The 13,702-nt window shown below is 41.2% G+C and overlaps 1 protein-coding gene across 1 annotated transcript in view; it reads right to left on the bottom strand.

Moving 5' to 3' along the window:
* Window positions 1-13,702, bottom strand: part of LCORL (ligand dependent nuclear receptor corepressor like) — a 79,724-nt gene that overhangs the window by 25,399 nt on the left and 40,623 nt on the right. The window lies entirely within an intron of this gene.

Raw genomic sequence — 13,702 nt, 5'->3', positions numbered from 1 at the left:
AAAAAATACAAAACAAACATAATCAGATTTCAAATTCTAAAATATAGTCAGTATTTTCAGCCACGTTATATATTTTTATTTCTAAAGCAAAAATTGGTGGAGCAAACAAACGTCTTACTGTTCAAACAAAAGCAAAAAACAAAAAGTGATGCAATCAGTCACCAGCAATAAAGGAGCACCTCCTATAACATTTTATTACCTGTTGATCCAGTCAGGTCTTAGTTCTTACAATGAAATCTGTTTTTATTCAAATGGCTTAAAGTGGTTATAAAAACTTAAAGTTTTTTACTTGAATGCATTTACTGTATTAACCACTTCAGCCCCGAGCCTTTTTTTTAAACTGCTGTTTACAAGTTAAAATATTTTCTTTTTTGCTAGAAAAAATTTGAACCCACAAACATATATATACACACACACACACACACACACACACACACACACATACACTCTAAAGAATAAAATGGTGGTCATTGCAATAATTTGTCACACCGTATTTGCACAGCAGTGTTACAAGTCGCATTCTTTTGGGGGGAAAAATACTGTTTTTTAATTAAAAAAAGTGTAACGTTGGCCCAATTTATTTATTTTTTTATTGTGAAAGATGTTACGCCGAGTAAATTGCTACCCAACATGTCACGCTTCAAAGTTGCGCCCGCTCATGGAATGGCGACAAACTTTTACCCTTAAAAAAATTAACCATATGCAACCTTTAATTCTACAGGTTGCATGTTTAAAGTTACAGAGGAGGTCTAGGGCTAGAATTATTGCTTTATCGATCGCAGTAATACCTCACATGTGTGGTTTGAACAGAGTTTTCATACTGATGAATGCGTTCGCTTCTGTGCGCAAACTTAACATTTTACTTTTTTTTTTTTTTTTTTTTTTAACACTGTTAACTTTAAAAAATTTAAATGTAGTCACTTTTATTCCTATTACAAGGAATGTAAACCTAGCTTGTAATGGAAAATAAAATCATGACAGGACCTCTTAAATCAGGGCTCAACAAATCCCGGGCGCCAGGTCGCCATGGCGACTAGAAATAGGGTCCTGGCGACTTGGCTTGGAAGGGGGGGGGCAAAATAAAAAAATAAAAAATTTTTACATTTTTTTTTTTGGGAGCTGGCGCCATCTGGTGGTGAGCCGTTGGTATTACAAAGTTATTACCACAAGATGTGTAAGCTGGCGCCATCTGGTGGTGGCCGTTGGTATTACAAGTTAAGCATTACAAGTTAAACAGCAATTCTAATGTAATTTTTCACTATTTTCACTGCCATCTTCTTCCCTTTAATTAGAACCCCCAAACATTATATATATTTTTTATCCCAACACCCTAGAGAATAAAATGGCGATCGTTGCAATACTCTGTCACGCCGTATTTGCGCAGCGGTCTTGCAAGCGCACTTTTTTTGGGAAAAAATTTCACTTTTTTTAATTAAAAAATAAGACAACAGTAGAGTTATCCCCATTTTTTTGTAATATTATGAAAGATAATGTTACGCCGAGTAAATTGATACCCAACATGTCACGCTTCAAAATTACGTCCGCTCGTGGAATGGCGTCAAACTTTTACCCTTTAAAATCTCCATAGGCAACTCTACAGGTTGAATGTTTTGAGTTACAGAGGAGGTCTAGGGCTAGAATTATTGCTCTCGCTCTACCAATCGCGGCGATACCTCACATGTGTGGTTTGAACACCATTTACATATGCGGTCGCTGCTCACGTACGCATTCGCTTCTGCACGCAAGCTCGACGGGGCGCGTTTTCTGGCGCCTAACTTTTTTAGCTGGCTCCTAGATTCCAAGCAAATTTGTCAACCCCTGTCTTAAATAATATCTGGGCATAAAAAGACCTCAGATCTCATAACTTACATTTTTTTTTTTATTGCATTTTTAGTGTAACTTTAATAGCTATGGGCGGAAGTGACATTTTGATGTCGCTTCCGCCCTGTAGTGGTATGGAGCCGGGTGGGGACCATGTTCCCTTTACTCAGTTCCATACCACACACGGAAGCAATCGCCTCCGCCGCTACCGGTGACTCCAGGAAGCGGCAGGAGGGGGCCCCTCTCCTCCTGCCGATAAAAGTGATCTTGATTTTGAGGCCGTCAATCACAAGCTTTGGGCTGGAGATCCGTCACCTTTTTTCCTCTTGGTGTCAGAAAAAAACATATCAGAAGTGACTTATGCCGATAGCAATGGAATGAAACAGCAGAAATTACATTTAGCGCTCTTAATTAAAAAATAAGTGAACATTAGAGGGATAAACTTGGTTCATGAACATGTCTGAGATTTACAACCTTTCCTCCAAATATAAAATCTATTCTAGAGACTAAGTGGATGTGTTTCTCAGACCAAAAAAATAAAAATAAATATGGGGAGGTAGCCACACCTCTGGTTCTTCCGCAGCCCATTCAAATGTACCTGTTGCAAAAGCGCAACGCAGAGCTGCGCAGAAGAGAACCTAGCCCAATGAGATTTTAAAAGTCTATATTCCAACATGGGAAATACATCACAAGACCATACTGAACAGAAATTTGAAAATCATTTATAGGAGGAAGTACAAAGCTTTAGGTTTGAATTTTAAGGGGAAAATAAAAAATACGCTTTACTAGCACACGTTTTCCCAGAAGAGCCAATAAACTACATGGAGGGTCACACAAGCATAATACAGGCTAAAAACAGTAGTGTTAATTCCAAGAAAACCCAATTTTAATCCAGGATCAACCTGGAATCTGGGCTTAACCAAAAGCATGCCAACTCTAAAAAGGGCAATAAACCAAAACACGAAAAAATATAAACGTTGCTTCCATAAAATGAACCAACTTTATTATACAGATTTAGAGATCTTAAAAGTACTAAACTGTTTAGATCATAATGGCACTTAGGCCCCTTTCACACTGGGGCGGGAGCAGTGTCGGCAGTAAAGCGCCACTATTTTTAGCGGCACTTTAGAACCATTCCATACTGGAGCGGTTTGCAGGCGCTATTGCGCTAAAAATAGCGCCTGCAAACAAACCCTAAACAGCCGCTGCTGTCTCTCCAGTGTGAAAGCCCGTGCGCTAGCAAGACGGTAAATAATAATAAAAAAAAAAAAAGTTCTGCTAGCCACATCTTTGGAGCGGTGTATATACTTGCTCCTTGACCGCTCCTGCCCATTGAAATCAATGGGACCACCGCAGCTATACCGACGGCACTGCGCATCTACAGAGGTGCATTGCGGGCGGTTTTAACCCTTTCTTGGCAGCTAGGGGGTAAAGCGCTGCTAAAAATAGGAGGCGCTTTACCGCCAACACTGCTCCCGCCCCATATATATTACTGGTGGAAAAACGTACAATTTTCGAGCAGGTCAGTTCAGACTTTTCCTACGTCATAAATTCTAGAATCTGTTTTCTTCAAAGTAATATGATTGAGTTATAAACTAATCTCACATCCTAGTTAATTGCTCTCATCACTAAAAATCCTACACAATACTTTTTCTAATAATCAAAAATGGTCCATTGCAAGTACATATCACAAAAGCTGCCCTGCAAAGCTTTTGGACCTACAGTACATCCATAAAGTATTCCACATTGTTAGGTTACAGCCTTATTCCAAAATGTATTAAAATTCCTTATTTTCCTCAAAATTCTACAAACAATACCCCATAATGACAAGGTGAAAGACATTTGTTTGAAATCTTTGCAAGTTTATTAAAGCGGCGTTCCACCCTAAAGTGGAACTTCCGCTCATCGGCTTGCCCCCAAGCCCCCCCCCCCCCCGCTGTGTTCTGGGAAACAGTTCCCCGAACAAAGCGGGGACTAGTGAAAATGTGCATGCACAGTAGGGAACTGGGCAGTGAAACCGCAACGCTTTACTTCCTGGTTCCCTCACCGAGGATGGCAGAGGCGGCAGCCGAGAGACGAGGGATTGCGCGTCTTCAGCTGCCAACATCGCGGGCACCCTGGACAGGCAAGTGTGCATTTATTAAAAATCAACAGCTGCAGTATTTGTAGCTGCTGGCGTTTAGTATTTTTTGTTTAGGTGGACCTCCACTTTAAAAACCAAAAAAAAAAAATCCCATGTACTTAGTTCTTCACAGTCTTTGTTCAATACTTTCTTGAAGCACCCTTGGCACCAATTACATCCTCAAGTCTTTTAGAGTATGATGCTACAAGTTTGGCATACCTATTTTTGGACAGTTTCTCCCATTCTTTGCAGGACCACTCAAGCTCCATCAGGTTGGATGGGGAACATCGGTGCACAGCCATTTTCAGATCTCTCCAAAGATGTTCAATCGGGTTAAAGTCTGGGCTCTGGCAGAGTTGTCCTGTAGCCACTGCTTTGTTGTTTTGGCTGGACGCTTAGGGTCGTTGTCCTGTTGGAAGATGAACCTTTGTCCCAGTCTGGAGGTCCAGCGCGCTCTGGACCAGGTTTTCATCAAGGATGTCTATATATTGCTGAATTCATCTTTCCCTCAATCCTGCCGCCTAGTCTCCCAGTTCCTGCCGCTGAAAAACATCCCCACAGCATGATGCCACTAGCACCATGGCTTCCGTATGGCCACTCTAGCATACAGACCAGACTGGTCGACTGCTGCAGAGATGGTCGTTCTTCTGGAAGGTTCTCTTCTCTCCACAGAGAAACGCTGGAGTGCTATCGGAGTGACCATCAGGTTCTTGGTCACCTCCCTGACTAAGGCCCTTCTCCCCTGATCGCTCAGTTTGGCTGGGTGGCCCGCTCTAGGAAGGGTCCTTGTAGTTCCAAACTACTTCCAATTTACGGGATAATGGGCGGCCACTGTGCTCATTGGGACCTTCAATATTGCAGACCTTTTTCTGTATCCTTCTCCAGATCTGTGCCTTGATACAATCATGTCTCGGAGGTCTACAGAAAATTCCTTGGACTTTATGGCTTGGTTTGTGCTCCGCCATACACAGAAGTGTGCCTTTCCAAATCATGTCCAATCAACTGAATTTACCACAGGTGGACTCCAATAAAGTTGTAGAAACATCTCAAGGATGATCAGTGGACACAGGATGCACCTGAGCTCAATTTCAAGTGTCATGACAAAGACTGCGAAAACTTATGTACATGCGATTTGTTTATTTTTAATACATTTGTCATTATGGGGTATTGTTTGTAGAATTTTGGAGGAAAATAATGAATTTAATACATTTTGTAATAAGGCTGTAACAATGTGGAAAAAGTGAAGGGCTAGGAATACTTTCCAGATGCACTGTAAATGTACAATTGAGATCAAGCAAATTCCTGATGAATGCTCCTGGGAGTCCAGAGCAGACTGGACTGCAATATCTGGGATCAGACAAACACCCTCGCAATAAGGAGTATTCCCACCATCAAGGTAAATGCCAACATTTTAGGGCAGGGGTATCAAACCTACGACCCAATACGGCTATGGATGAAGGCCAACACAAAAATCGTAGACTTAAAAATTGATTTTTTTTATTTATTTTTTATTAATCACTTGAAGTACATCTTTAAACTTCCATCAATGCAGAAATTGGATTGCTATGAATTACTGAATTGTGCACAGCCATGGCACTTTGTAACAATACACCGCCATGTAAAGCTAGATTTTAGAAAAAAGCAAGAAAAAATAACCACCTGCATGCCTACAAAATATTAGCGAAAGTATGCCTGCACACAGTAAATTCAGGAATGGATATCTCTGCGAGACACCCAACTCTACTTGTATTTCTATGGATTTACCGATACCGAAAAATTCTAATGAATAGTATGCTTAGACAGCTATACAAAACAGGCTCAAAACACTAACAATACCAATACAAAAGATTTACATGTGCAACTAAAATTACAATGAATAGGAAATGGAACGCTAGATCCTTGAGAGATATACATTTGATTATATGTACTGCTCCATTAAACCTGTAAGCAACTGACCACTTATCACTCGTGTTTCCATAGGAACTGATGAATAATGTATATGACACAAATACCGTTTCCATGGTATCAAGAAATTTCTTAATACCTACATACATATACTAGGTAAAAATTACCTTGTGTCAATTTATGAAATTCAATCCATGAGAGAATAGGAGATTAAGGAAAATCTTCATGCAGATCTGCATGTTATAGTTGCAGAGCATTATCCTTAAAAACTGCACAATGTCAGAAAGTACTGCGACAGCAAACGGGCTAAAATGGAACCCAAAATGTATGTATGTATGTATGTATGTATGTATGTATGTATGTATATATATATAAAAAAAAATGTATGACAACACAAATCTAACCCCTATGACTTTTGGGATATTATAGCAAAAAGTACAAAATAGCAAAAAGTACCAAATATATATATTTTTTTCAAAATTGCTGCTCTTTTATAGCACAAAAAATAAAAAGGTGATCAAATACCAACAAAAGAAAGTTATATTTGGGGGGGGGAGACGTCAATTTTGTTTGGATCCATCGTCGCTGTTGAGGTGGATGGAATCCTCCCTGCCGAGTGTGGAAAGCCTGTAGAACTGATCAAGCAGCTAAAATCTGATAGGGCGGGTGAACAAAGATGGATTGGTAGATCGACTATTGTTCAAACACAGTGGCCATACATGATCAAAATTCAGTCCCTGCTGAACTTCAATCTACACCAGCTGTAACTCATTCACACAGGCCTCCTGCTTTTGTTTAATATAACATGGGAAAATGTGTTCAACGTCTCCTGCATTTAAATGTGCACGCATTTATATCTAATCTGCCCTTGGATGAACACTCATTTTTTTTGTCAGCCAACAGTCCTAGACATGGAAAACCACAACGTGCATACGATGGCTACAGGGTTCTTGGCATATTTGTAAATTATAATGTCTCATCATTCACAAACATTTAAACACCTTTGTGTCTGCATTTTCACTTTTTAAAAAAAAAAAAATTTAAACTTCACAAAGTGTATGGATGCAAAAAAAAAAAAAAGCCCCAGTAGTATTTTTACCCTGACACGCCGTTGTAAAAAGTTTTTATAGGATAGAATGGCAATCCTCGTGTCATGAATTAGGTGGGTCATATTGTGCCAATCCAGTATAGGAAATAAAAAATAAAAAGCACTATGTGTATTAGAGCTGTAAACCCGACACCTGTGTATACACAATTTCATTTTATAACTACACAGGTAATTTGTGCTGAACATTAATAGAGAACATCCCAAACCAGCACATAAGGCATTTATGGACCCTTGGAGAAAACAATATGAATTTATGCATAATAAAAAAAAAAAAAAAAACAAACACAGACACACACATCTATATCTATCTAAAAAAAATATTTTGCATACACACAAGATTTTTTGTTATGAGATTTCTTGTAACCGAGTTGCTGTATGCACTTTATGAACTGTAGCTGCTGGATTAATTTATAAGAGCAGATAGAGCGCGCTAGATACTGTATTACATATGAAATAGAAAATCCATTGTCCCCATTGAGCGTATGTCGTAACCTTTTATGCAGGATCTGCAACTAGATTTTACCTGCTGGAAGATATTCAGTTTTTGTGGTGATTGAAGCACTTGGCAGAACGAAGAAACAGCAGGATAGGAACTTCTGATATTTGCCAGGAGGTAGTGGGGCCCTCTTCATGGAGGGGATCCAACAAGACAGAGGAGCCCAATTTTTTTTAGAAATCACCTTTACTATCTTTATAATAAATCTAACCTTTCTGCAAAATGAATTTTAAAAAGGTGAATGTAACTTTAATTTGTCAGTTTTGGAGAAGCATTAAAGTCACTGTTGTGACATACAAATTCAACATCTGTTAATTTCACTTAAATATTTTTACAAATTGGTGAATTCAAAATCATACAGAGGCAATTAAAGCACTCTTCAAAAAGGTATGCAATAATTAACTGTAAAGTGAAATTAATAGCATGCTGGGAATGGAAGTGGGAAAGAGTTTCCTCCTTGAACTAGCTTATGATTGCCACAGAGTTTTACATTTTGCTACTAACCTACTAGGACCCCTTGGGTTTTACCTAGCCTTATTCTCTGGCTACAAAAAATAAATAAAACATTTAAATATTTTTTAGAACCATATGCAAGCCCTGGTTCACACTGGGTACGATTTGGAACGATTTGAGATGCGATTTGACATGTCAAATCGCATCTCAAATCGGCGGCAATTGTCGGCAATGGCACTGTCCTAATCAGTGCGACGCCGCATCTGCGATTTCAAAAAGTAGTTCCTGTACTACTTTTTGCGATTTCGGTCCGCGATTTACATTAAATTGCGGCCGAAATCGCGGCAAAATCGTGGCCGCGAAATCGCGGTAAAATCGCGCATTTTACCGCGATTTTGAATTCGCAGCAGTGTGAACCTAGGCTAAATGCCAAATCAAGCAGTCACCCGATTTCTCCTGAAGACAAGGAAAAGCCAGCTTATCCTTTCAGTTACATGGCAAAAGTCTCTTGAGGGGGCGAGCAGGCAAGTCAGGACACTCTACTTTGCAGATAGAGAAAGGAGTTGTGCATTAGTGGGCATCCTGACACTCCTGCTCGCCCCCTCCCCCCTCAAGAGGCTTTTCTCCACACCAGGGAGAAAGTGTCGCATTACTGTGTGTAGTTACAGAAGAACAGGAAGTGAGGATTTCTCAGAAGAAATAAAAACATTTAAAAGAAAAATTGAAGGATGAGGTAAGTGAAGGAGGACTGCACTAAGGTAAGAGCCAGTTTACACAGGGGCGACCTGGGATCCGACTTCAGGTCGCGCTGCACGAAGAAATGAATGCAAGTGAATGGAGCAGTCTTAATGTACACAACTGCGGTCACTCGACTTGAAAAAGGGTTCCTGTACTACTTCAATCCGACTTGTACCCATTGATTTCAATGGAAGTCGCTTCCAAGTCGGATCTCCGTTCACAGTGAGGCAACTTTACAGGAAGTCGCCCCAGTGTGAACCTGTTCTAAGGCAAGCCCCTCCCTCCCACAGGAGAACTCCACGCCAAATTTTAAATTAAAAAAATGGCATGGGTTCCCCCTCCAGAGAGATACCAGGCCCTTAGGCCCGGGAGCCCCCTTTAACCCCCTACGCCGAAAAAACTGCGTGGGATCCCCCCCCTCCCCAAATCCAAAGGGGTGGGGACAAGCAAGCGCCCCCCTGAGCCATACCAGGCGGCATGCCTCAACATGGGGGGGTGGGTGCTTTGGGGCAGGGGGCGCCCTGCGGCCCCCCACCCCAAAGCACCTTGCCCTCATGTTGATGGGGACAAGGGCCTCTTCATGACAACCCTGGCCGTTGGTTGTCGGGGTCTGCGGGCGGGGGGCTTATTGGAATCCGGGAGCCCCCTTAATAAGGGGCCCCCCACAGATCCCGGCCCCCCCACCCTATGTGAATGAGTATGGGGAACATCGTACCCCTACCCATTCACCTGGTGGAAGAAAAATGGCAATAAAAAAAAAAAAAACACACACAAACACTACACATCCCCCCCTCAATGGCCAGCAGAGTTCTTCTGCCATTTACCATCTCCCAAGTGCACGGATTTTCTACCTAAGAAGTTGTTTGCGACTTTCTGCCTGAAGTGATAACTGCTCATTTAACAGAAACCTTTCACATCTTGCCGATAGGCTGAAAAATGCATCCTCCACACCACTGAATATTGTAATGATGGTTTATTTCTTAACACATTCCACCCACTAAATGTTGGCTTGCTGTAGACAAAAAACACAATTTTTCTGCACTCTCTCCTTTGAGGTTCTCTGGTAACACCCTAGAGAAATCACTGCAGTAAATCATCTATTGTTGATATCAGTCACATGCTTTAAAACATAAAAAGCTGCATATTTAAAAAAATAAAATAAAAAAATCCATACATTTTTTAAATGCGGTCTCATAGCATGAAGATACACAAGGATTCCACCAATACAGAAAACTGGAAAAAAACTTTTCACCCAAACAAGAAAAAAAATGTTAAACCAAGACTATTTAAAACAGTCCTGTATTACCAAACCAGGCTCAAACTAGATAACTGCCAACAGTTTGATTTGTTGCAAGAGGAAACTGGTTCAAAATATACACACTAAGACGGTTCACACTGGGGCGACTTGGGATCCGACTTGAAGTCGTCCCAAGTCGTGCTGTCGAGAAAAACAATGCAAGTGAATGGGAGCGGTGTTAATACACACGACTAGAGTCGCTCCGACTTCAAAAGGCTTAAAATATCGGCCGCGAAAATCGGCAACACATATCGGCCGCCCCGATTTCCAAATTTCGGCATCGGCCAGAGAAAAACCCATATCGGTCGACCTCTATTTGAGAGCATAACAATGTTTTTATGCAGAAAATGAACATTGGTCACACTTCAAGAACTATATCTTACTAGAGCCAATTCAAATCCAAGATGTGGAAATTTCTAAATGCTCCGATTTAAAACCTCTATTCTTAAATTATGCATTCTAAATATACCTAATGCTGTATTGAGTGGAGATATCAGCTACATAAAGTAACTGTCAGGCTTCAGTGCATACATCTTGTGAGTTTACACCAATTCAATTAGAAAAAGTAGTACGAGGTATGCGTGAGCAGCATAAGAAAAAATAAATAAAAATCAGTCGAGAATTAACATTTATGCTTTTAGAAACTGTATCACACGAGCACAGACATGAACAATTGTGTTGTCACTTTAAATCAAAACCTCAAAATACCCATTTTCAGCACCAGGTTTTATTCAAATGAAGGTTCAATCAAGGCTGTAACAAGTATACCCCAGCTCCCTATGCCCAGATGTGAAAAATAAATAAAAAAAAGATTAAAAAACAAAAGCCATTTATGAGCATATTAAAAAAGGAGAAGTACAGCCAAAGCTTGTTCAACTGGACTTCTCCTGTGGATCACAGGAGTGCAGTAGGTTCTGCACTTCTGTGACATGTTTTCAGCAGTGGACAGAAGCCCGCTGTCAGCCGATGCCACGGAGCCAGTCCAGGCTCAAGCAAGATCGCAACAGTGAAGTCAGTATCCGCCCACGCGCAAAGAAGGAGCCAAGAACCAGTGACCGTCAATCAGCTCTTGGCTCAGGGAGCTCTGAGAACCGAGCGATCGGCAGTGTTGGATCGCTAGGTTTGCAGTGTTAGAGCCGACAGGGGACAGATGCTGCATTCAACTAGGCAAGTATAATTCTGAAAAAAAAAAAAAAAAAACACTACACACCTCCACTGTGCAGTTCGTTTTACACAGAGTGGCCCCCGATCGTCCTCTTCTGGGGTCCCCCCGTTGGTGCTGGTAGCTCCTCCCCACAACAGGTGTCCAGGTTGGAGAAGCGCCCTCCTTGGTGGACACCAGTGCAGGAAAAGCACCTCATTCCCTCTTCAGACTCTGGGAAGATGGCACAAGGTCCTTGTGCATGTTGACTGGCGCCACCTCATGCCTATTAGCCCGCGCAAGCCTCTCTCATCCCAGGAGCCTTAGGAGACAGGTGGCGTTAGCGCCCCAGAGCAGCATGGTTTGCCAGCTCCCCTTTTCTGAAAGGACACCCAGACAGGTAAGGGGGGGGGGGGGGGGGGGGGGCAGAATAGAGGCCCCTGAAGTTCTGGCTACAGCCCTGTAACCAAGGATCTTCAGCTCTGGGGGGGGGCGGGCGGAATTCTTCCTCTCTGCAGAATGGATGGATAGCCAGCTCTCCCCGAGACCAGACGGGGAGACCCCCCCAGGAAGGATAAAATCAAGTGATCATAAAACTAAATGCTTAACGAGAGGCGAGTTTCAAAGGTTGCATTCTGTGTATATAGTAATTAAACCAATAAAAAGGATACTATTTTTTTTTTTTTATATAAAAACAAAAAACCAACAAAACAAACAAAAAAAACACACAGCACTTGACTCCTCCAGTAACATGGCAGCATTCCAATAATGTGCTGTATAGCACAACATCTACAATATGAAGCATTTTTATAAATGACTGGTAATAATGACTATAAGAACAGGCGGGCATGTTTTGTACAGTGTCCATGAATTCCAGACACATACTTTCAATTTACATAATTGTGGTACATGGAGAGATGTCTTGGTAACACAATATGCAGGTTTACAATTTCAACAAACAGTGGAACGAATCTCTGAAACAAGGAAACACCTTGCAATAGAAAACGTTGTGCCCCTAGGTTTGAAAAGCTTCAGTTTGCTCAGACAACAATAGAAAAATCAATATCCTGAACACAAACATTTATATTGGGCAAGTTTGGGTTTTAACTGAATTAAAGTAACATTTCCTAGTAACTGTGGGAGAAAGTACCATCATTTGCATAACAAACCCATGATGGCTACGCAGAAAGTGCCAAAAGTGCCCAAGGTTGACGGATAGCTTAAAATAAGAACTGCAGGGCACAGATCTGCCCAATCGTTTGTTTCTTCCAATCGTTGTTGTGAAATGTTTAAGATTGCTGTTCAAACAGGCAAAAGCAGAGCAAGTGACGGTCATCTCAAGTCTATTGGTAGCTTCATGGTGAAACAGGCGGTGGAAGTAGGCCAATGTGCCAAAATAATAAACACACAGCCAAGACAGGCCCTGGCATACAGTATGTACCCAAACCATCATATACCATATGAATATTTATTGGATGCTGTGGGCAGGAATTATATGTACAATTACTCATATGGAGCCATTCACAAGGGATCAACGCCATGCCTGGGAGCAGTGTTGCCAACCTACCAGATTGAAATTTACTGACAACACCCAAAATTTACTGAGAGAGCCAAGTTTTTACTGGCATTGCCAAAAGTTACAAAATTAGTTTTAAGTGCAAATTAGAGTATTTAGGTTACAAATACAATATGATTAAAAGGTAGATATTAAAGGAGTTATAAAGGAAAAAAAATGTTTTGCTGAAATGACTGTTTACAGGGTAGAGAGACATAATAGTTAACTGATTCATTTTAAAATTGATTAAAATAGATAAAAAATCAATCATATAATGTACCTGTAGTTTCGTTTTTGCATTTAGTTTCGTTTTTGCATGTTATCCTGCCTGTGTGCATATGTACAGAGCCATAGAGCAGTGATGGTTTGGAAAATGAAACCAGAATCTCCCAGTACTGTGGTCCTCAGGAAACAGACAACCAGGAAGTGTCCAGAACAGAGAAGGATTACAGCAACAGAGCAAAAACTGCAGTAAGGTAAAGGAAGCTATTTAGCTTAAAAAAAAAAAAAAAAAAAAAGTTTCCTTTATTGACCCTTTAAGGCAAAACAAAAATTTATTTTATTTTCGATATAGTAAGTAGCTCAGGGACAGGACTCAGGAGGGCAAGAAATTAGAATGGCAGCACATACACATAAAATGGACTCTCACAGCAACACTGACAGCAGTGTGCAGAAGCACAGACGAGACCTCACAGACATGACATGTCCTCTCCCGAGTCAAAGTGACAGTCCCTCTCCAAGCCAAGTGGTCCCTCCATTCCAAACAGCAATGACGGTCCCGGTCCCAGCCTGCCTTGCTCCCATACTGCACACCCACACATGAGGCTCTGGCTGCTCTGTGTGGCTCCATTACACCAGATGAGATTCTCAGGCATCACCTCTACCAGAGCGGCCTGATCACACTGTAGCAGGCACTGAAATGGTCTCAGCTGGCTCCGGACCAAGCCAAGCATCAGACATTTTTTACTGGCAGGAGAAAAAAAATTGCCTATTTTTTACTGGCTGCCAGTAAAAATACTGACGGTTGGCAAAACTGCCTGGGAGGCAGCAGCACTCTGCTAAGGCT

The sequence above is a fragment of the Rana temporaria genome, chromosome 1 (assembly GCF_905171775.1).
Source record: "Rana temporaria chromosome 1, aRanTem1.1, whole genome shotgun sequence".
Taxonomy (NCBI): Eukaryota; Metazoa; Chordata; class Amphibia; order Anura; family Ranidae; genus Rana; species Rana temporaria.
Note: the sequence above shows the minus strand (reverse complement) of the source record. Positions and strands in the feature narration are given on the sequence as shown.